At 44.2% G+C, this 23,562-nt stretch overlaps 1 long non-coding RNA gene across 1 annotated transcript in view; it reads left to right on the top strand.

Annotated features, from left to right (window-relative positions):
* Nucleotides 1–22,668, top strand: part of LOC141270950 (uncharacterized) — a 93,959-nt gene extending 71,291 nt beyond the window's left edge. The window contains exon 3 of the long non-coding RNA XR_012321778.1: nt 22,574–22,668. This is a non-coding gene — a long non-coding RNA (uncharacterized lncRNA). The remainder of the gene's footprint in view (nt 1–22,573) is intronic.
* The last annotated feature ends 894 nt before the right edge of the window (nt 22,669–23,562 follow it).

Genomic DNA, 23,562 nt, shown 5'->3' with positions numbered 1-23,562 from the left:
TCCACATTTCTAAGAGAAAACATATTGTGCTATTTGCTCATCATGAGACCTATATTGAAACTTTTTAATTCCTGGGTATAGGCGTACTAGCCTAGCTAGTGACTCTATAGCCAGTGTGAAGAGGAGCAGAAAAAGTGACACCCCTGTTTCAAATTTCAATTAAAATGTGTCAGACAGCACACCATATATTATAATTCAGTCCCTAGACTGGGAATATAAAAGGATAGAAATTAATTAGGCCCTACCCCCATTCTCCCAATAACCTCCAATAGATTCTTCCACTCTACACTATTAAAAACATTGGCAGCATTAAGGGAAAAACTGCTTTGCAGTCAATAATCTTTGATCTAATACAAAAATTATGGTGCATATGCAGCACCTCGAGGGCTCGGCTGCTACAGGGGTATTGCACCTCAAACCAGAGGTGTGATATTCCACTCCCGGGTAAGGATGGAGTGTGGACCAGGACTCGTTTAGCTGCATGCACCACACACACCCCATTTCCGAGGGACAGCTCAACGGTGCTCCCACAGAAGTGCAGGCACGACAGCATCTGTCCCTGGCTGGAGTGGGGAGGGGAAAGTACACCCAGTGGTGTAGGAGCAGATAGGGGTGGGTCTCTGGGCATAGGTAGGAGCCCATTGGTTGCTAGTCACCTGGGCTCGGGTGTTAGAGGGAGGTATAAAAGGTGGGCACCATCTTAGAACAGAGTTCAGTCAGAAGAGAGGAGTGAGAGAGGAGTTCAGCCAGAGAGGGCTGACAGGGAGCTGTGGCTCAGTCTGGGCCCAGCTCCACGAGGCAGGCCTAGGGTGAAGGCCGGAGCTAGAGAGAAGGAACAACAAAGGAAGTAAGAAAGGAAACAAGGAACAGGAACACAGAGAAAAGCCCAGAGACACGAAGGTAGAAGGAACCCCAAAGGCCCAGGAGATTGCGGGTGAAGGGTTGGCAGAGCAAGGTACCGGAACCCAAATTGGTGGAGGCAACAGATTCCTCAGCCAAAGACCGGAGGTTGTGACCACATCTTGGTGCGACCCCTCACTACATCCACCAGGAAAGCAAACCACATAGGGTCAGGGAAACCGGAGATAGGTTTCGCCAAGAGAAGGCTCGAGGGAGCTGGACAAAGGTGGGTCACTGGTGAGGACGGCAAGAGAAGGGAAGAGAAGGGAGCCCTGTGCCACGCTCTGGAATTGCCTGGGAGTTGGTCGAGTCCCCTGCCTGGTGGACGCAGCACGGCTTGGGCAGTCATCGCCTGCAGGATTGACACGAATAACAACTGTGAGTAAAGCATTGGAAACTGCAACCCCACGTCTCTGTGTTTCATCGCCGCACCAGCACCATCAGTACTGGGACGCTCACACCATCACTCCCATCATCCACACTAGCTGCCCTGAGGCAATACTTCTCCCGTGGGGAGTTATCCCATACTTGGCTGCGCATACAACATCAGCCTCAGCGGTCTGCAGCGCAGCGGCGGTCCCCACTGACCGCAATCCACGGGTGGCGTAGTCGGACATTTGTCACGTTACTAAGACTGCCACTGGTTTGACCGCCCTGGGCACAGACCGGGTCACAGCCACGGAGGACTACAACCCCCAGCGATCCGGCTCCGGGTATCCCCTGCACAGCAGAGGCCCAGGGGGCGCGTCACATATATCTAATGCTCATTGGTCAGCTGGTCTGGCTTTTATGAATGAAAAGCAAAATAGCCTTCATTAACTATTGTCTAAAATTTTGACCAGCAAATTTAGTGCATAACAATAAAATATGCAGAGTTAAAATAGTTAAGGGTCCTTAAGAAGCCTAGATATGACTACCACCGCAGTCTCTCTCATTGAATATGGCAACCCACCCTCCACCAATGCTTCTGTAAACACATATAAACACTGCAACATCAGAAACATGTAAAATCACTGGGTAATGGATGTAGAATTGGTTCTGCTCTTTAATTCCACCCCGACCCACCCGATCTGCGTCATTGTCTTGTCTTGTCTCGTCATTGCTCAGGTACATTTGTAACTACCAACGGTGAACTCTGATGCAGACGAATAACTCATTGAAACAATGTTATGTTTGTAACTAACAATCTGTGTATTTTTCTAATTGTCATTTTGTATTTGTGTTTGTATTTTTGAAAAATTTACTAAAATTCCAGTTATAAAAAAGAAAAAGAAACATGAAATCTGTCAGAAGCCATCAGCCCAAAATGACTAGCTTGGACAGACTTGGCGCTAGCCACTCTTTCTAGAAGGTACCCAGCCTTCACCCTATAACCCTTCGCCACTGCCCCACTATCAGTATTTGGTCAGTATTTTTTCTCAGGAGTGGAAGCCAAAACCAAGAGTGGGTGATAAATGCAGAATTGGTGACTTGTTTCTATTATACCATTTCTCAGATTTTTCCTCACCTGGTTTTGGCTCCCACTCCTGAGGAAAAACACTGACCGAATACTGACCAAAAACTGATAGTGGGGCCGTGGTCTTATACAGAAATCTTGACTTAAAATGGGGCCCTTTGGGTTGCATCCACAAAGTGGCTACTGGCAGGAAGAGCGAGGCTGTAGCATGGATGATTAAACAAAGCCATCTGACATTTGTCCGACTGGAGGAGCGCAGCCTCGTTCCATGCAAGTATATTGAGTGAGGTTGCACCCATATAGTCAGATTCTGGCCAGGAGTCTGCATTTCACGTCCTTGCAGACACGTGATCGCCGTTCCTGGCTCTGATACTGGCAAATCCTCACAGCGCAGAGTGCGTACGATGTAAGGATTCATAAGTCTGCAGTCAGAGTGACACAGAGGGACTGCAGGCTTGTGGATTTAGACTGGACAACCCCTTTAAGGCTCATTCACCCGTCAGTGAATATCGGTCTGCGCTCGGACCGCAGTGCATGGACTGGCCGCGGGTCTCCTGACCTGAACTCAGCAGCCTCACAGCATGTATGAGGATGTGGGTCAGGAGATCGGCAATGCACTGCGTCCGAGCCCAGACCAATTTCTCCCTTCCAATATTTACACTGCCATAACAATAAAGATTTTTGCCAATCATATATACACACTTGCATCAATCATTCCCTCCCTTCCAATCTTCCAGGAGGGGAGGGAATGATTGTATCAAGTTAGTTCCTCACTCAGCCAGTGGTACCACCGTGCTCACCGTCCAGTCATGAAGAATCTAATGGCTGCCTCAACCTGCCCACCGCCACAGCCTGCAATCATCGAATTAATATATGTAAGCAGTGTATATTATTGCATATACAGTGGGTACGGAAAGTATTCAGACCCCTTTAAATTTTTCACTCTTTGTTTCATTGCAGCCATTTGGTAAATTCTAAAAAGTTCATTTTTTTTTCATTAAAAGAACATTCTGCACCCCATCTTGACTGTAAAAAAACAGAAATATTGAAATTTTTGCAAATTTATTAAAAAAGAAAAACTGAAATATCACATGGTCATAAGTATTCAGACCCTTTGCTCAGACACTCATATTTAAATCACATGCTGTCCATTTCCTTGTGATCCTCCTTATGATGGTTCTACTCCTTCATTGGAGTCCAGCTGTGTTTAATTAAACTGATAGGACTTGATTTGGAAAGGCACACACCTGTCTATGTAAGACCTCACAGCTCACAGTGCATGTCAGACCAAATGAGAATCATGAGCTCAAAGAAACTTCCCAAGGAGCTTAGAGACAGAATTGTGGCAAGGCACAGATCTGGCCAAGGTTACAAAAGAATTTCTGCATTACTCAAGGTTCCTAAGAGCATAGTGGCCTCCATAATCCTTAAATGGAAGAAGTTTTGGACCACCAGAAGTCTTCCTAGACCTGGCCGTCCAGCCAAACTGAGCAATTGTGGAAGAAGAGCCTTGGTGAGAGAGGTAAAGAAGAACCCCAAGATCACTGTGGCTGAGCTCTAGAGATGCAGTAGGGAGATGGGAGAAAGTTCCACAAAGTCAACTATCACTGCAGCCCTCCACCAGTCGGGCCTTTATGGCAGAGTGGCCCGACAGAAGCCTCTCCTCAGTGCAAGACATAAAGCCCGCATAGAGTTTGCTCAAAAACACATGAAGGACTCTCAGACTATGAGAAAAAAAGATTCTCTGGTCTGATGAGACGAAGATAGAACTTTTTGGTGATAATTCTAAGCGGTATGTGTGAAGAAAACCAGGCACTGCTCATCACCTAATAATAATAATAATAATAGTAGTTTTTATTTTTATAGCGTCAACATATTCCGCAGCACTTTACAAATTTTAGGGGGGACATATACAAACAATACAGAATAAGCATATCTCATATCGAAAGGAGTGAGGGCCCTGCTCGCAAGCTTACAGTCTATGAGGAAATGGGGGAGACACAAAAGGTAAAAAGTACATATATTGTATAATGCAGCCTTGATATACTAAATAGGATAAATAATAATACATGGACTGGTCGCCAGCCAGTATGTGTGCAGTCCTGACAGAGGCTATTAAGTGCATGGTTGGTATGAACCTGAAGTTGACGAAGATTTTAATATGGGGGAAAACTGGGACGGACAGAGTGTGTTTAGGCGATACGCCAGTCTAAAGAAATGTGTTTTTAGGGTTCGCTTGAAACTGTGGGTATTGGGAATTAATCGAACTGTCCTGGGTAGTGCATTCCAAAGAATTGGCGCAGCATGCGAGAAATCTTGGAGACGGGAGTGGGAAGTTCGGATTATGGAGGATTTTAGTTTTAAGTCATTTGCAGAACGGAGGACACGTGTAGGGTGGTAGACTGAGACAAGAGAGGAGATGTAGGGGGGTACTGAATCATGGACCGCTTTGTGGGTAAGCGTGATAAGTTTAAATTGAACTCTATATTGGATGGGCAACCAATGCAATGACTGGCACAGGGAAAAGGCATCGGTGTAGCGGTTGGCGAGGAATATGATCCTGGCTGCTGCGTTAAGGACGGATTGGAGAGGGGAGAGTTTAGTAAGAGGGAGACCGATTAGTAGAGCGTTGCAATAGCCAAGACGAGAATGAATAAGAGCTACAGTAAGAGTTTTTGCCGAGTCAAAGGTGAGAAAAGTCCTGATTCTTGAGATGTTTTTGAGGTGTAGATGACATGACCGAGCGAGTGATTTGATGTGAGGAGTGAAAGAAAGATCTGAATCAAAAATGACCCCAAGACAGCGGGCTTGTTGCTGGGGAGTAATGGTTGAGCCACAAACGGAAATGGCAATATCGGGCACAGGTAGGTTAGTGGAGGGAGGAAAGACGAGTAGTTCAGTTTTTGACAGATTCAGTTTTAGGTAGAGGGAGAACATAATGTTAGACACAGCAGAAAGACAATCACTGGTCTTTTGTAGTAATGCAGGGGTGATGTCCAGAGCAGAGGTGTATAATTGGGTGTCATCAGCATAGAGATGGTACTGAAAACCGAATCTGCTGATTGTTTGTCCAATAGGACCGGTGTATAAGGAGAAAAGAAGGGGGCCTAGGACAGATCCTTGAGGAACCCCGACAGTAAGGGGTAGTAGGGAGGAGGAGGAGCCGGCAAAAGACACAGAGAAGGAGCGATCAGAGAGATAGGAGGAGAACCAGAAGAGAACAGTGTCCTTGAGACCGATAGAGTGGAGCATAGTGAGGAGGAGCTGGTGATCCACAGTGTCGAATGCTGCAGAGAGATCCAGGAGAATCAGCAGGGAGTAGCGACCATTAGATTTATCATTAGAGACTTTAGTGAGGGCAGTTTCAGTAGAATGTAAAGAGCGGAAACCAGATTGTAAAGGGTCAAGAAGAGAGTTGTCTGAGAGATAGCGGATGAGACGGGAGTGGACCAGGCGTTCCAGGAGTTTAGAGATAAAGGGAAGATTGGAAACAGGTCGGTAGTTGGCCGTGCAGTTCTGGTCAAGGGATGGTTTTTTAAGTAATGGTTGTATGCTGGCGTGTTTAAAAGAAGAGGGAAAGATACCAGATGAGAGGGAAAGGTTGAAAATTTCACCTGCCCAATACAATCCCAATAGTGAAACATGGTGGTGGCAGCATCATGCTATGGGGGTGTTTTTCAGCTGCAGGGACAGACGACTGGTTGCAATTGAAGGAAACATGAATGCGGCCAAGTACAGAGATATCCGGGATGAAAACCTCTTCCAGAGTGCTCTGGACCTCAGACTTGGCCGAAGACAATGACCCTAAGTACACAGCTAAAATAACAAAGGAGTGGCTTCAGAACAACTCTGTGATCATTCTTGACTGGCCCAGACAGAGCCCTGACCTAAACCCAATTGAGCCTCTCTGGAGAGAGAGGCCTGAAAATGACTGTCCACCAACGTTCACCATCCAACCTGACGGAACTGGAGAGGATCTGCAAGGAAGAATGGCAGATGATCCCCAAATCCAGGTGTGAAAAACTTGTTGCATCATTCCCAAGAAGACTCATGGCTGTACTAGCTCAAAGGGGTGCTTCTACTCAATACTGAACAAAGGGTCTGAATACTTATGACCATGTGATATTTCAGTTTTTCTTTTTTAATAAATTTGCAAAACTTTCTACATTTCTGTTTTTTTTTTTCAGTTAAGATGGGGTGCAGAGTGTACTTTAATTAGAAAAAAAATGAACTTTTTAGAATTTACCAAATGGCTTGAATGAAACAAAGAGTGAAAAATTTAAAGGGGTCTGAATACTTAATGTACCCACTGTATATTCACCGATTATACACTACTAAAAATATCTTTATTGGTATTCATTAAAAGCCTATAAGTTCTAGAATTTAAGTATACTTCAAAACATAACTCAAAAAGAGAAAATATAAAAAAAATAAAAAAATCACCCTATAGGGAAATCACCCTGTTTGTCAACTACTCTTGTTTCTACTACCTGTTCGTGGAGGTTGGCACCCTCGTGAAACGCAATTGGCGCCCCCACTCCTCGTTGACTAGCCCTGGTCATCCGCAACGCCACCTCAGCCTCACCCTGCTGGAGGCAGCCTCCCCTCAGCAGCCTCACCCTGCCGGATGCAGCCTCCCCTAAGCACCAGCCTCCCCTCAGCACCAGGCCCCTCTCAACACCAGCTCATCCTCACCACCAGCCTCCCCTCAGCACCAGCCTCCCCTTACCACTAGTGCCTCCTCAGCACCAGCCTCCCTAACCACCAGCTCCCCACCACCAGCCTCCCCTCAGGACCAGCTTCCCCCCACCACCAGCCTCCCCTCACCACAAGGCCTCCCTCACCACCAGCCTCCACTTACCAAAAGGCCCTCCTCACCACCAGCTTCCCCTAACCACCAAGCCCCCCTCACCACCAGCTTCCCCTCACCACCAGGCCCCCCTCGCTACCAGGCCCCTCTCGCCACCAGCTCCTCCTCAGCACCAGCCTCCCCTCAGCACCAGGCCCTCCTCAGCACCAGCCTCCCCTCAGCACCAGGCCCACCTCACCACTAGCCTTTCCTCAGCAACAGGCCCCCCTCACCACAAGGCCCACATCAGCATCAGTCCCCCCTCACCACAAGGCCTCCCTCAGCACCAGCCTCCCCTCACCATCAGGCCCCCCTCACCATCAGGCCCCCCTCAGCACCAGCCTCCGCCCAGGACCAGCCTCCCCTCAGCACCAGGCCATCTCACGACCAGGCTCAGCAGCCTCCTCCTCCTCACACACTGCCCGCCTCTGCCTCCAAGGCATGCTGCTTTGCTCAGGAATGAAGATGAGAGCGCAGCATGTCATATGACCGGAGTCAGGACCATGATGCACCCGGTTGCAGCTTAAAAGAACAGCGCCCTTTTCTGTCCGCCGAGTGCATCATGCATCTGGCGTGCTGCTGCAGCACTGCTAAACTGTTGCCCCTGAAGCCCGGTGAGCAGAAGCAAAGAAAGGGGGGCCCCGGGCTGCTTGCATGTCCGGGCCCCCTCATTTTGCTTTTGTTGACCGGGCCCCATACAATAGTAAGGGCAGTAGTGCCCTGTTGGCAGCCCTGGAAGTCAGACTACCTGGGGTCAGACTCAGGAGATATAGAAGAATAAACATAGTTAAGGCCATAACCTTGGTCAAAATTTAAGGAGTAGCACCAGAGTAAAAGGAAAAACAAACAAACAAGCAATAACTGACACCTCCCAGCACATTACAGAGAGTTTATGTAGGGTGTAGTACTGCCACATAGGCCACAGAAGCAGGGGCTAGCTGGCAAATTTTAGCCTGGGGCTGAGCACATAGCACTGGCCCACGAGTTGCATCGGACCATCTTTAACTTCCTTACCTCTGACTACTGCATAAAACAGCAGAGGTAGCAAGGCTTTAAAAATGGTGGTTGGTGCTGTTTTCATATTGGAATCATACACACATTTGCCATTCTATATACATTCTCAAGCTCAATCATTTAGAAGGACTAAGGCCATATTCACACGTTCAGTATTTGGTCAGTATTTTAGATCTGTATTTGTAAGCCAAAATTAGGAGTGGGTGATAAATACAGAAGTGGCGACGTGTTTCTATTATACTTTTCCTCTGATTTTTACTCTCCTTATTTTGGCTTACAAATACTGATGTAAAATACTGACCAAATACTGAATGTGGCCTAAGAATTAATATTGCCATTTATTTTGCATTAGATGCAGTTGGTGCAGCATATTACAGTGATATAAGACCATAAAAATATTATAATATAACTGGTTGTCTGTCTCAGACACAGAATATATATATGTATAAATATATATATATATATATATATATATATATATATATATACACACATATACACACACACACACACACACACACACACACACTATATACAGTTGAAACCAGAAGTTTACATACGCTATATAAAAAGACACATATGCATGTTTTTCTCAATATCTGGCATGGAATCAGAATAAACCTTTCCCGTTTTGGGTCAAATAGGATTACCATGATGTTTAATATTTGCCAAATAATGAGAGAGAGAATGTTTTAAGGCACTTTTAATACTTACTGCAAAGTCAAAAGTTTACATACATTTCATTAGTATTTGGTACCATTGCCCTTAAAATGAATGACTTGGGTCAAACGTTTGGGATATCCTTCCACAAGCTTCTCACAATAGTTGGTCGGAATTTGGGCCCATTCCTCCTGACAAAATTGGTGTAACTAATCGAGGTTTGTAGGTCGCCTTGCTCGCACCTGCCTTTTCAGCTTTGCCAATACATTTTCAATAGGATTGAGATCAGGGCTTTGTGATGGCCACCCCAAAACATTGACTTTGTTATCCTTAAGCCACGTTGTTACCATTTTGGCAGTATGCTTCGGGTCATTGTCCATTTGGAAGACCCATTTCCGCCCAAGCTTTAACTTCCTGGCTGATGTCTTAAGATGTTGCTTCAGTATTGCCACATAATCTTCTTTTTTCATGATGCCATCTATTTTGTGAAGTGCATCAGTCCCTCCTGCAGCAAAAAAAACACACAACATGATGCTGCCACCCCCGTGTTTCACAGCTGGAATGGTGTTTTTCGGCTTCCAAGCTTCTGCCTTTTGTCTCCAAACGTAACGATGGTCATTTTGCCCCAAAAGTTCAATTTTAGTTTCATCAGTCCACAGGACATGTCTCCAAAAATGAAGGTCTTTGTTCCTGTGTGCATTTGCAAACTTTAATCTGGCTTTTTTATGTTTCTTTGGAGTAATGGCTACTTTCTGGCAGAGTGGCCTTTCAGCCCATGTTGATACAGTACTCGTTTCACTGTGGATATTGACACAATCTTACCAGCTTCCGCCATCATCTTCACAAGGTCTTTTGCTTTTGTCCTTGGGTTGATATGCACATGTCGGACCAAAGCACGTTCATCTCTGGGACACAGAACCCGTCTCCCTCCTGAGGGGTATGATGGCTGGACATTCTCATCTTGTTTGTAGTTGCGTATAATTGTTGGTACAGATGAACGAGGTATCTTGAAATTGCACCCAAGGATGAGCCAGACTTGTGCAAGTCTACAATCCTCTTCCTGATATCTTGGCTGTGTGTCTCTAATTAACTCAGATGTTGCCAAAAAACCTATCAGAAGCTTCCAAACACATGACATCTTCATATGGGCAGTCCAGAATTGTTTAAAGCCATAGTAATCTTAGTGTATGTAAACTTTTGACTTTGCAGTAAGTAATAAAAATGTCTTAAAACATTCTCCCTCTCTCATTATTTTGGCATTGGGCAAATATTAAACATTATGGTAATCCTAATTGACCTAAAACGGGAAAGGTTTATTCTGATTTCATGTCAGATATTCAGAAAAACATGCATATGTGTATTTTTATAAAGTGTATGTAAACTTCTGATTTCAACTGTATGATACAACACTTACCACATAGATACAGAAACAGAACTAAGTTTACTACACAGATAAGGGAGCCAAACCAAGCTTACTACATATTTGCAAAGAGAAGAGAAACAAGGAACCACATGTATCAAGCAGCACACCTGTTTATAAGTAATATACCTTTTTATTCCAGAAATGTGTAGACAAAACATTTAAAAGCATTTAAAATATAGGGAAACAGAGGGGTCTGGCCCTTATGACTGTCCAGGTCTATAAATAGTCACCAATACATCGACAATTTGATAAATAATGTTCTGTGTATAATGTAGCTCGCACATTAGCAAATTTATTAACTAATGGAGGCCTGGATTTGGAGTCACCCCCAAAATTAAAGTGGAAAAACACACTACAGGCTGATCCAACTTTGATGTAATGTCCTTAAAACAAGTCAGAATGAGGCTCAGTATTGTGTGTGGCCTCCATGTGTCTGTATGACCTCCCTACAACGCCTGGGCATGCTCTTGATGAGGTTGCGGATGGTCTCCTGTGGGATCTCCTCCCAGACCTGGACTAAAGCATCCGCCAACTCCTGGACAGTCTGTGATGCAACGTGACGTTGGTGGATGGAGCGAGACATGATGACCCAGATGTGCTGAATCGGATTCAGGTCTGGGGAACGGGAGGGCCAGGACATAGCTTCAATGCCTTCATCTTGCAGGAACTGCTGACACACTCCAGCCACATGAGGTCTGGCATTCTCCTGCATTAGGAGGAACCCAGGGATAACCGCACCAGCATATGGTCTCACAAGGGGTCTGAGGATCTCATCTCGGTACCTAATGGCAGTCAGGATAACTCTGGCGAGCACATGGAGGGCTGTGCGGCCCTCCAAAGAAATGCTACCCCACACCATTACTGACCCACTGCCAAATCGGTCATGCTGAAGGATGTTGCAGGCAGCAGATCGCTCTCCACAGCGTCTCCAGACTCTGCCACGTCTGTCACATGTGCTCAGTGTGAACCTGCTTTCATCTGTGAAGAGCACAGGGTGCCAGTGGCGACTTTGCCAATCCTGGTGTTCTGTGGCAAATGCCAAGCGTCCTGCACGGTGTTGGGCTGTGAGCACAACCCCCATCTATGGACGTCGGGCCCTCATACCACCCTTATGGAGTTGGTTTCTAAGCGTTCGTGCAGACACATGCACATTTGTGGCCTGCTGGAGGTCATTTTGCAGGGCTCTGGCAGTGCTCCTCCTGTTCCTCCTTGCACAAAGGCGGAGGTAGCGGTCCTGCTGCTGGGTTGTTGCCCTCCTACCATCATGTCTTTGTGCGACGCAGAAAAGGTGAACGGATGGACTATACATGCCTGGTTCCCACCGTGAAGCATGGAGGAGGAAGTGTGATGGTGTGGGGGTGCTTTGCTGGTGACACTGTTGGGGATTTATTCAAAATTGAAGGCATACTGAACCAGCATGGCTACCATAGCATCTTGCAGCGGCATGCTATTCCATCCGGTTTGCGTTTAGTTGGACCATCATTTATTTTTCAACAGGACAATGACCCCAAACACACCTCCAGGCTGTGTAAGGGCTATTTGACCAAGAAAGAGAGTGATGGGGTGCTACGCCAGATGACCTGGCCTCCACAGTCACCAGACCTGAACCCAATCGAGATGGTTTGGGGTGAGCTGGACCGCAGAGTGAAGGCAAAAGGGCCAACAAGTGCTAAGCATCTCTGGGAACTCCTTCAAGATTGTTGGAAGATCATTTCCGGTGACTACCTCTTGAAGCTCATCAAGAAAATGCCAAGAGTGTGCAAAGCAGTCATCAAAGCAAAAGGTGGCTACTTTGAAGAACCTAGAATATAAGACATATTTTCAGTTGTTTCACACTTTTTTGTTAAGTATATAATTCCACATGTGTTAATTCATAGTTTTGATGCCTTCAGTGTGAATGTACAATTTTCATAGTCATGAAAATACAGAAAAATCTTTAAATGAGAAGGTGTGTCCAAACTTTTGTTCTGTACTGTATACTGGTCTTCCAACAATCTTGAAGGAGTTCCCTGAGATGCTTAGCACTTGTTGGCCCTTTTGCCTTCACTCTGCGGTCCAGCTCACCCCAAACAATCTCGATTGGGTTCAGGTTTGGTGACTGTGGAGGCCAGGTCATCTGGTGTAGCACCCCTTCACTCTCCTTCTTGGTCAAATAGCCCTTACACAGCCTGGAGGTGTGTTTGGGGTCATTGTCCAGTTGAAAAATAAATGATGGTCCAACTAAACGCAAACCGGATGGAATAGCATGCCGCTGCAAGATGCTGTGGTAGCCATGCTGGTTCAGTATGCCTTCAATTTTTAATAAGTCCCCTACAGTGTCACCAGAAAAGCACCCCCACACCATCACACCTCCTCCTCCATGCTTCACGGTGGGAACCAGGCATGTAGAGTCCATCCGTTCGCCTTTTCTGCGTTGCACAAAGACACGGTGGTTGGAACCAAAGATCTCAAATTTGGACTCATCAGACCAAAGCACAGATTTCCACTGGTCTAATGTCCATTCCTTGTGTTCTTTAGCCCAAACAAGTCTCTTCTGCTTGTTTCCTTTCCTTAGCAGTGGTTTCCTAGCAGCTCTTTTACCATGAAGGCCTGCTGCACAAAGTCTCCTCTTAAAAGTTGTTGTAGAGATGTGTCTGCTGCTAGAACTCTGTGTGGCATTGACCTGGTCTCTAATCTGAGCTGCTGTTAACCTGCGATTTCTGAGGCTGGTGACTCGGATAAACTTATCCTCAGAAACAGAGGTGACACTTGGTCTTCCTTTCCTGGGGCGGTCCTCATATGAGTCAGTTTCTTTGTAGCGCTTAATGGTTTTTGCAACTGCACTTGGGGACACTTTCAAAGTTTTCACAATTTTTCGCACTGACTGACCTCCATTTCTTAAAGTAATGATGGCCACTCGTTTTTCTTTACTTAGCTGCTTTTTTCTTGCCATAATACAAATTCTAACAGTCTATTCAGTAGGACTATCAGCTGTGTATCCACTAGACTTCTGCACAACACAACTGATGGTCCCAACCCCATTTATAAGGCAAGAAATCCCACTTATTAAACCTGACAGGGCACACCTGTGAAGTGAAAACCATTTCCGGTGACTACCTCTTGAAGCTGATCAAGAGAATGCCCAGAGTGTGCAAAGCAGTCATCAAAGCAAAAGGTGGCTACTTTGAAGACCCTAGAATATAAGACATATTTTCAGTTGTTTCACACTTTTTTGTTAAGTATATAATTCCACATGTGTTAATTCATAGTTTTGATGCCTTCAGTGTGAATGTATAATTTTTATAGTCATGAAAATACAGAAAAATCTTTAAATGAGAAGGTGTGTCCAAACTTTTGGTCTGTACTGTATGTTTGGCCAAAGCGAGATCATAATGTATTTTCTATATTAGGAACAGACCTGTGGAATTAATGTGCAAAACGGAGAACCCCACAGCTTCAATTTTTTACCAGTAATACAAAGGTTCTGTGCATTAATTCCACTTTTCCTGTTCGTAAAACAGAAAAAACAAATGGAATTCCCTAAGGCCTCATTCACATGTCTGTGTTGAACTGGAAAAAATGGTACTGGTGTCATCAGTATTTTTCACGTATGGATGCATTACGAAGCTTCTTCTATCTTTTGTAATGTTAAATACATACAGCACACAGTCTGCACACTGCTGTCATCCATATGCTGGACACGTTTTTCACAGACCCAGACTTGTATTAAAACTTTTCATCTGCGATACCAGAGAAAAACAGACATGTCTCCATGAGTTTTGCACTGTGAAAAAAGACGGACATGTGAATAGCACATACATGCAACACTGACGTCTGAATAAGGTCTTAGGCAGATATGATTACGATTTAATCATGAAAGAAGTTTTTTCGAATTCTGAATTCTGGTTTAAGAAACTATAAATATTCTTTGATTTCCAATAAAGATTGTGACTGAGATTACATAACAATAGGCTAACAGTCTCTGTGATTAATGATTTATTTTTAAGAAGAAAAGACAGTGATTCCTTTATTGAGGCAAGGAGAATAAAGTCCACATTGGAAAAATTATTTTGAACTATTAATTGTTGATTTGGAATAAAATCATTTCCATCATGAAGGTCCTTGATTTTAGTTATATTCTTGAATTTTCCATGAGTCAGGAAGTTTCTGATCTGATATTAGCTCAAAGATTTTAAAAGATATGTTTTTTATTTGGTTACATCTTCGTTTCCCTTTACTTTGTTGCCCTGCTAAGTATCTCCATGCCTGTATAGTGGCTGATAAAGTAGGATATGTGGGAGAAAATAGAGAAGGAGACCTTAAATGGTTCAAGATTAATTTCATTAGTGGGGTGTTGTTGTTTAAATATTGCTCAATTTATTGTGAAACTCTTGAACTCTGTGTTTTTGGGGTTTGTAAATATGCATTTTTAAGTGCACAATCAAAGTCTTTGTACATTAAAAAATGCTGCTTCATATCTGCCGCAAAAAGTCATCAAATAATAGGGAAACTGCTTTAAAAAAATGCATAAAAACTGCAGCAATCAGAGAACACTGTTTTTGTGTATTTTGGTAAGTGCACCTGCAGAAAACATGAGGATAAAAAGCGGCAGAAAAAAAATGCAGCATTTTTGTTACATATGAACATGGCCTAGATGTTTCCTAAAAAACTCAGTAGGAGGTCCAACTGCCTGAGATACCCTTTTAATCAAAAACCCATCAAGAGCATTCTGTCACCTAGGGGCAGCAGGCATTTACCCTTGGCGCAGCCGGCAGGGGGTGGCGCTGTCGGACTGCCTGATGCAGCAGCCCGAGGTGTCTCCCCGGCGGCTGCATTTTGCAGCTCCCATAGTGGGAGTCGGTTGTTCTCTGAGCTGGCTATCAAGCGGACAGCCAGTTCAGAGAAGGTGCAGGGCGCCAACTCACAGTGATCAATTGTACTCACATATTTTGAGCGCGAGTACAATTGAAGCCCTGAAGGCCGGAACTTCCGGGTCAGGGCGATGTCATCAGGTCATTTGATCACACTGCTAACATCACTCCTCGGTGCCGCACAGGCGGCAGAAGTTTGGTGTGGTAAGTGCTCTAATGGAGATGAAGACACCAAAGATTTATTGTAATTAGGGGAAGGGGGAAGAAATTTGAGTACACTGTATGGGGAGAGAGGGTGAGGGGAATGTATGCGGACACAGTATGGGGAGCGAGTGGGGATGGGCGCAGACACAGTATGAGGAGTGAGGGGGGAGTGTATATGGACACAATATGGGGAGCAAACGGGGAGAAGTTTGAGGACACAGTATGGAGAGCGAAGGGGGGAATTTGTAGACAGTATGGGGAGTGAGGGGGATGGATAGGTGCGGACACAGAATGGGGAGCGAGGGAGGGAATTTGACGACACGGTATGGGGGTATGGGGAGCAAGGGGGAATGGGTGCAGACATAGTATAGGGAGCAAGGGGAGAATTTGAAAACACTATGGGGAGCGGGGAGGGTAAATTGGAGGACACAGTATGGGGAATGAGGGGGTGGGATGGGTGCGGACAAAGTATGGGGAGCTGTCATGTACACACTTCTGAGCATGTGACGTGGGGTGCGCCTGCAAGGGTTAATTTATCTCCTCTCACTCAATCCAGAACTCAACCTCTGTTTTTGGCTATAAAGTGAGAATAAATCACACCCCAACACATTCAGCAAACCCAGATTTCTTAAGCTGCCACATCTCATCAAACACACGGGGTGATGAGTCCCCAAAATCTATGTTACTATCAGACAATTGAAAGGTCACACACTCTCTTAAAGGCTATAGGTTCTTTAGAGCATACAAGAGCTAACCTTATTAAAGATTTTAAGCTTTATTATAAAAATACTAGATGGTGGCCCGATTCTAATGCATCGGGTATTCTAGAATATGTATGCGGCCGACCGGGCGCGACTAATCAGCGAAGCAGTGTTTAAATGGGTTGTGCACTAATTTAAATTCAGGACAGCGGTGCTTTAAATTTTGCGCCAATATCGGCTGGCGGCCGCGACCAATCAGCGAACCGTGTTAGTGAGGACCGGGGAGCGGCACTGCCTGTGCGGGTACTTCCGCTGCGAGCAGCCGGGAGATGACCGGCTGGCGCTGGTCATCTCCCAGCTGCGTTGCCGCTGACCTCCATGCGGCCACCGTTGGGAGATCAGCGGCTAGGGCCGCTGATCTCCCGACGGCAAGTGTGAAGGGAGGACCGGCAAGTGTGAAGGGAGAATCGGTCGGGGTACTTCTGCTGCGAGTAGCCGGGAGATGACCGGCTAGCGCCGGTCATCTCCTGGCTGCATCGCCGCTGTTCTCCGTGCGGCAGATGAGCCGCTAATGGCCGTCATCTTGTTCTGAAATCCCGTGTCGCTGATTGGCCGCGGCCGGACCAATCAGCGACGCGGGATTTCCTGGACGGACAGACAGACGGGATAAGCCAATTATATAGTAGATACAGTGTTTACAATAAACAATATAAAAAGATAAAAATAAAATGACACCAATCTGCAAAACAGTTATAAAATAAAAAGGGAGAAATAACAGAAATACCTAAACGTTTCCATCTGCAGTTATTTTCTGTTTCCTTGAGGGAAGGAGAATTAAATTATGGATCCCATCAGAATACGCAGCCCACACATGTGAACCCCTTCTCTTTGTGTCACACAGCTTTTTATAGTCCTAACCATAGGCTCACATTTCCAGGATGACCCGGATTAGCCCATTTAAACAATGCTGTCTGTAAATGGACGATGATCTAAGTTGTGGCATTTCAAATGCCTGTGTCTCCCTGTCTTCTCTTATACAGACAATAGTAAATATTCTTTCTTAATTGAAACCCATCTGCTAGCTCTTTGAAGTAAAGGCTCCAGGCCAAGCTGCCATGTTTGACACCTCTAGTATTTTCCCAGGAGACCCCCCTTGGCGCTCAGTTCCTGCAATAAGAGCAGGAAGATGTTATCTCCTGTGGGCAGAGACAATATGTGGATGCAGCCTTAACCAGTTGTTCTACTGACATTATAGTCTACCTTACAATTATATACTTCCTTTACAGGAACAAGGGGATGTGTCCGGTGACTATTGAGGGAAATAGTGTGAGGAGACAGTATGGGTTAAGAAAAATATGAGTAATCACAGAATAGAGACAGGTTAGTGTGGTGGGGCAGTATGGTGAGGGGTCAGCATGGGGGGACAGTGTGAGACCACAGCAAGTCGGGGAAAGTATGCTCAGGAGGGGGAGTGTGATGAGGGAGCACAGTATAGAGACTGGCCAGTATAGTGGGACACAGTGTGAGAGCACAATGTGAAGATGGGGCTCAGTATGGAAAGGAGAGGGCAGTGTGGAGGGCATGTACCATAAGAGGGACAGTGTGTGGCTCATATTTTGTGCAGGGAACACAATGAGGAGCAATTATTTATTCAGTGGCACTGTATAGGGCAGATACTTTTATTCAGAAGCATTATAATGACAATGCTATTTTTAAGTGTAACGTGTGGGGATGTGCTGCACAGAATGGAGAAGATGGAAGTATTAAGAGACGAGCTGTGGCTGTGAAAAGTCATCATGGCGTTTGGACAAGATGAAGATTAGAAAGAGAAGGACTCCAATCAAAGACAACGTTATCTATAAGGTACCTGAATGTAAATGTTGATTTGTGATACTAATTCTTATCAGTACTGTGGTGTGATAGCAACAACTCCCAGTATCTTCTTACCATTTTTAAGGATGTACTGAAGTTGCAGGTTCATGCAATACAGATGTATATGGGTCTGACCTGACATTACAATTAATGTACCATGTACTGATGATGGTTCTGGTGCTGAATTCATTTACTGATGGTCGTCTTGGTGCTATATTCATGTACTGATGAGGCTTTTGATGATGTATTGCTATATTGATGGTGGTTCTGGTGATGTATTTCTGTACTGATGGTGGTTCTGGTGATGTATTCCTGAAATGATGAGGGTTGTGATGCTGTGTTTCTGTACTGATGGGGTTTCAGTGATGTAATTCTGTACAGCTGGTGGTTCTGGTGATGGATTCTTGTGCTGTTATTGGTTCTGATCCTATACACATGTAACAATCCATAACTTGCAAGGTTATGTGATACAGGGCTATGTTAATAAAGTGTTGTGCCAACTGACAAGTTAAGGGTTACTATATTTTTATTTATGTTAAGAGAATTAAAGAGATTGTCCAAGTTTGTGATGAGTTTGCAGTCATTCTATGTGACTGCAGACTTCTGAATTTTCACAGCGTACACTGCATACTGAGAGGATTCTCTGGTGCCGGCGGTGAGAGTGGAAGGTCACAAAACCACAAATGTACGATTATCATACATGTGGTCACATGCCGACTAGACATGCGTGGCCTCACTCAATGAAAATGAATGCGGCTGGATATCTCTAGTCGGAATGTGGCCAGAAGTATACAAATCGCATACTTGTGCTCACATGACCGTGTACTCTTGCCACTGGCAAAGGAGAATCCAAACAGTGTGCAGTGCATGCGCTGTGAGAATTCAGAGTGACTGCAGACTTTCAACTCAAACGTGGACAAGCCCTTTAATTATAAAATGAAGCACAGTAGCATGCCAATCCTAACAGCATGTAATATACTCACTGTCAGGATTCAGCTCTGCTTGCTAGTTCTAGCAGTCATCACATGACCACTTCACTCATATGCGATTTTCACACTTATGGTCACGTGAAAAGCTTTTTTTCATGCTCACCTCAGATTGTCACTGAACATTGAAAGAATTAGGAAGAACAGCTAGTCAATACGTGACTGTAAGTGGACAAATAGCATATGAATGATTGGTCACATGATGACTACTCAAACCACTTGAGGAGGGAGGGGGGGGACACCAAACTGATTTTTTTGCCCAGGTGCCGGAAAACCTAGATATAACTCTGCTGCCATCCATCATTTTCTGGGAGTCGTGAAATAGTGGGGAACTTTATGCTCTCAATACTGCAGCCGAAAGGTACCCAAAACTTTCTCCCTCTTAAAAACAATATAACACACATGACATCAGCCAACTAATCAAAAGAGTCGTTGGTGATGCCGACAAGTAGGAGATGCTCTTTGGTCGGGCAGGCAAGGACTACTGATATGGCCATTATATTTACATTGTATAAACAAGGGTACAGTAATATTGCATTGCAGTGGCGAACCACTAACAGCAGCCACATGTGGTACATGACTTGGAGGGGCTCGCATTTCCCACATGGTGTGTTGATTTCAATAGTATTTGCATCCTCAGGATACTTTTGAATACAATGGAGGAACAGAGAGCTATCAGCTTTCTGATACATTATTTGACCTGTGCATGAGTCTCAGTATAGATGGCATGATGACACCCTTAGATGGTGCCTTCTGCACGGAGCCTCAATCCACATGCCACACAGACTAGAGCAGCACATTGGGAAAATGAGGCTAGGTGTGTATTTTTATTTTGCCAGCAAGTGTGGCGAAACTGTGGTGGCAATCATACTGTGTGTGAGGGGCTGTGGGATCTATCATACTGTACGTGGGGGTTGTGGGAGTCATCATACTGTGTGTGATGATCTGTCGTGGCCATTGTACTCTGTGTGGTGGGCTGGGGAGGTATCATACTGTGTGGAGAATTGTGAGCGGAATGATGCTGTGTGTCTGGTTCTTGGAGAATAGTAGTGTGGAGGGAGTGACTGGGGTATCATTCGTGTGGAGTCATTGCAAGGGAATTGTGGGGACATCATACTGTGTGGGGTGCACTGTAGAGGCATCAAATTGTGTTGGGGGCTGTGGTGCCATCATACTGTGTTGAGGGCGCCAAGGAGGAATCATACTTTGTTGGGGCATTGTTGGTTCATCATATTGTACGTATTTGGGGTACTTTGGGGGGCATATTATGTGAGAAAATTCACTTTAGGAGTACCATAATAACGGAGAAGTGGCATTTTAGGGGCATCATAGTGTATGAGAGCCATGAAAGGGGTATCGTAGTGGCTGAAAATAGTAAGGAACTTCAGTAGGGGCACAATTACTATGTACAGTTGTGCTCAAAAGTTTACATACCCCGGCATAATTTTTCCTTTCTTGGCCTTGTTTCAGAGAATATGAATGATAACAAAAAACTTTTTCTCCACTCATGGTTATTGGTTGGGTGAAGCCATTTATTGTCAAACTACTGTGTTTTCTCTTTTTAATCTTAATCTTTCAAATCTTAATGACAACCAAAAACATCCAAATGACCCTGATCAAAAGTTCACATACCCCAGTTCTTAATACCGTGTACCCTCTAACAACAATGACAGCTTGAAGTCTTTTGTGGTAGTTGTGGATGAGGTTCTTTATTTCCTCAGATGGTAAAGCTGCCCATTCTTCTTGGCAAAAAGCCTCCAGTTCCTGTAAATTCTTGGACTGTCTAGCATGAACTGCGCTTTTGAGATCTCCTCAGAGTGGCTCAATGATATTGAGGTCAGGAGACTGAGATGGCCACTCCAAAACCTTCACTTTGTTCTGCTGTAGCCAATGACAGGTCGACTTGGCCTTGTGTTTTAAATTGTTGTCATGTTGGAACGTCCAAGGATGTCCCATGCGCAGCTTCCGGGCTAATGAGTGCAAATTTGCCTCCCGTATTTGCTGATAACGTGCTGCATTCATCTTTCTTTTAACTTTTACCAAGTTTCCTGTGCCTTTCTAGCTCACACATCCCCAAAACATCAGCGATCCACCTCTGTGCTTTACTGTATGAATGGTGTTCCTTTCATCATAGGCCTTGTTGACCTCTCTCCAAATGTAACGTTTATGGTTGTGTCCAAAAAGTTCAATTTTGGTCTCATCACTCCACATTACCTTGTTCCAGAAGTTTTGAGGCCTGTCTCTGTGCTGTTTGGCGTATTGTAAGCGAGATACTTTGTGGCATTTGCGCAGTAATGGATTTCTTCTGCTGACTCGACCATGCAGCCCATTTTTCTTCAAGTGCCTCCTTATTGTGCATCTTGAAACAACCACACCGCTAGTTTTCAGAGAGTCCTGAATTTCAGCTGATGTTATTTGTGGGTTTTTCTTTGCATCCAAAACTATTTTCCTGGCAGTTGTGGCCAAAATTTTTGTTGGTCTACCTGACCGTGGTTTGGTTTTTACAGAGCCCCTGATTTTCCATTTGTTAATCACAGTTTGAATGCTGCTGACTAGCATTATCAATTCCTTGGATATCTTTTTGTATCCCTTTCCTGTTTTATAGAGTTCAACTACCTTTTCTCTTAAATCCGTTGACAATTATTTTGCTTTCCCCATGACTCACAATCCAGAAACGCCAGTGACTGGATGAAAGATGCAAGAGTCTGTCTGGATCCCAGAAACTCACTCAGCTTTTATGCACACACACTGATTACAAGCAAACAGGTCACAAGTGAGGATGTTACCTTTAGTAGCCCTTCAAACCCATTTGTGTCAAATTCTGTGCATGTTATCAGGCCAAAATCATCAGGGTGTGTGAACTTTTGATCAGGGTCATTTGGATGTTTTTGGTTGTCATTAAGATTTAAAAAGAGAAAACAGTAGTTTGACAATAAATGGCTTCACTCAACCAATAACCATGAGTGGAGAAAGTTTTTTTTGTTATCATTCATATTCTCTGAAACAAGGCCAAGAAAGGAAAAATTCTGCCGGGGTATGTAAGCTTTTGAACACAACTGTACATGCCTCAATACATGTCCTTTTTCCTGACTTTAAAATTTGGGAATTATGCTTTTCTGTGACTGCGCCTATGTGCCATGCAGTGACACTATCTACTCCTCCGAACATTTTTTTTCAGGGTTTCAGGGGAAAGGTGGTCGCGAAAACAAATAGGACTTTTGCTATGGAACTCCATGATTACTAAGTGTGCCTCGTCAGTCACTGAGTTTGTATGAGCAGTGGGTGAACTATGCAAACAGCCCAGCTGCAGCAGTGCAATATTTGCACATAGCAATATTATGAAAGCTCAGTGGACCAAGAGAAAACTGCAATATTAAATTTAAAAAAAAAATCTTATGGGTAGTGATATAGACAATTAAAAAAAATGATGTTTAATGTAACCTGAGACTAGAAAACAATAGGTAATTTTCTGACCATAGATTCCCCTTTTACAATGACTTGGCTCTATAGTTCTAGTGTACAAATATATCACAGCGCGCAGAGCAATAAATCCTATGTATCGCAAAAACACTAGACACCTTCTGCAGTGATGAACCGATGTCTTCACATTTGCTTTGTGTTCTCCCAGGTTGCATATATCTCTTACGTTTACTTACAGTGTACAAGATGAAGAAGGGGATTTCGGTAAAAAGGATTTATAGCGACACTCAGGCGTATAGGGCAAGAATGGAATAAAAGAGCAACTGAATCAGGAATTACGGATTTCCCAGTATTATACAGCACAACCAGCTATATGTATAAAGGAAAGAATGCTGATATATTGTGCCAACATCATTCTTTAACCGATGAATACATGATCAAATTGTATTTTGTCAGAAATAACATTTAAAGAACCAGTCACTAGTATGTTTTTTTTTTTGTTTTTTTTAGTTATTTTTCCATATTTTAAATTGAAAATTGTGTTATTTAATATTGTTTTTAAAAATAAAAATATTTTTTTTAACATAAATTTTATTCTAATTTGTTTTTATTTTTTAATTGTATCATTTTTAATCATTTATATGATCATGAGAGCTGTCATCTTGCCTGAAGCATGTCACTACAGCAGACACAAAGTCAGAAAACTACTGACAATATAAGAGAGGGTGTTGTGGTGGTCATGATCGGAGTTGTGGTCAGCTGACTGGTGTCCATCCTCTATTGTCTGTGGTGTGACTTTATGCTATTTAATAGTGGTGGGTAATTGACTCTGCGAAATGTAGATATAATCCTTGTAAGTGCTCGTGCAGACAACAGTATTTTCAGTCTGAGTGCGATCCGACAAAACATTGGATCGCACTTGGACAAATGTTACTTTATCGGGCAGTGAACATGTCCGATTTTTTTGTCAGACAGTCTGTTCTAGGAAAAAGTCACAGCATGCACATGTATGATTTGCATCCGATATTGGAAGGTACTCGGCCATGCAAGTCAATGAGTCTGTGGAAAAAAATCGGACTGGACTCGAATGACATCTGAGTGCAGTTCGATTTTCATGTTCACGAGCTGACATAATGGAGAAGATAGAGAATTTTTTTCCCCCATCTCTTCATCCGAGAAAAGTTGATCACAACATGATCAGAGTTTGATCAGAGTTTGATCAGAGTT

Source organism: Phyllobates terribilis, unplaced genomic scaffold (assembly GCF_046119375.1).
Source record: "Phyllobates terribilis strain yellow unplaced genomic scaffold, ASM4611937v1 Scaffold_5__5_contigs__length_657084704, whole genome shotgun sequence".
Taxonomy (NCBI): domain Eukaryota; kingdom Metazoa; phylum Chordata; class Amphibia; order Anura; family Dendrobatidae; genus Phyllobates; species Phyllobates terribilis.
Note: the sequence above shows the minus strand (reverse complement) of the source record. Positions and strands in the feature narration are given on the sequence as shown.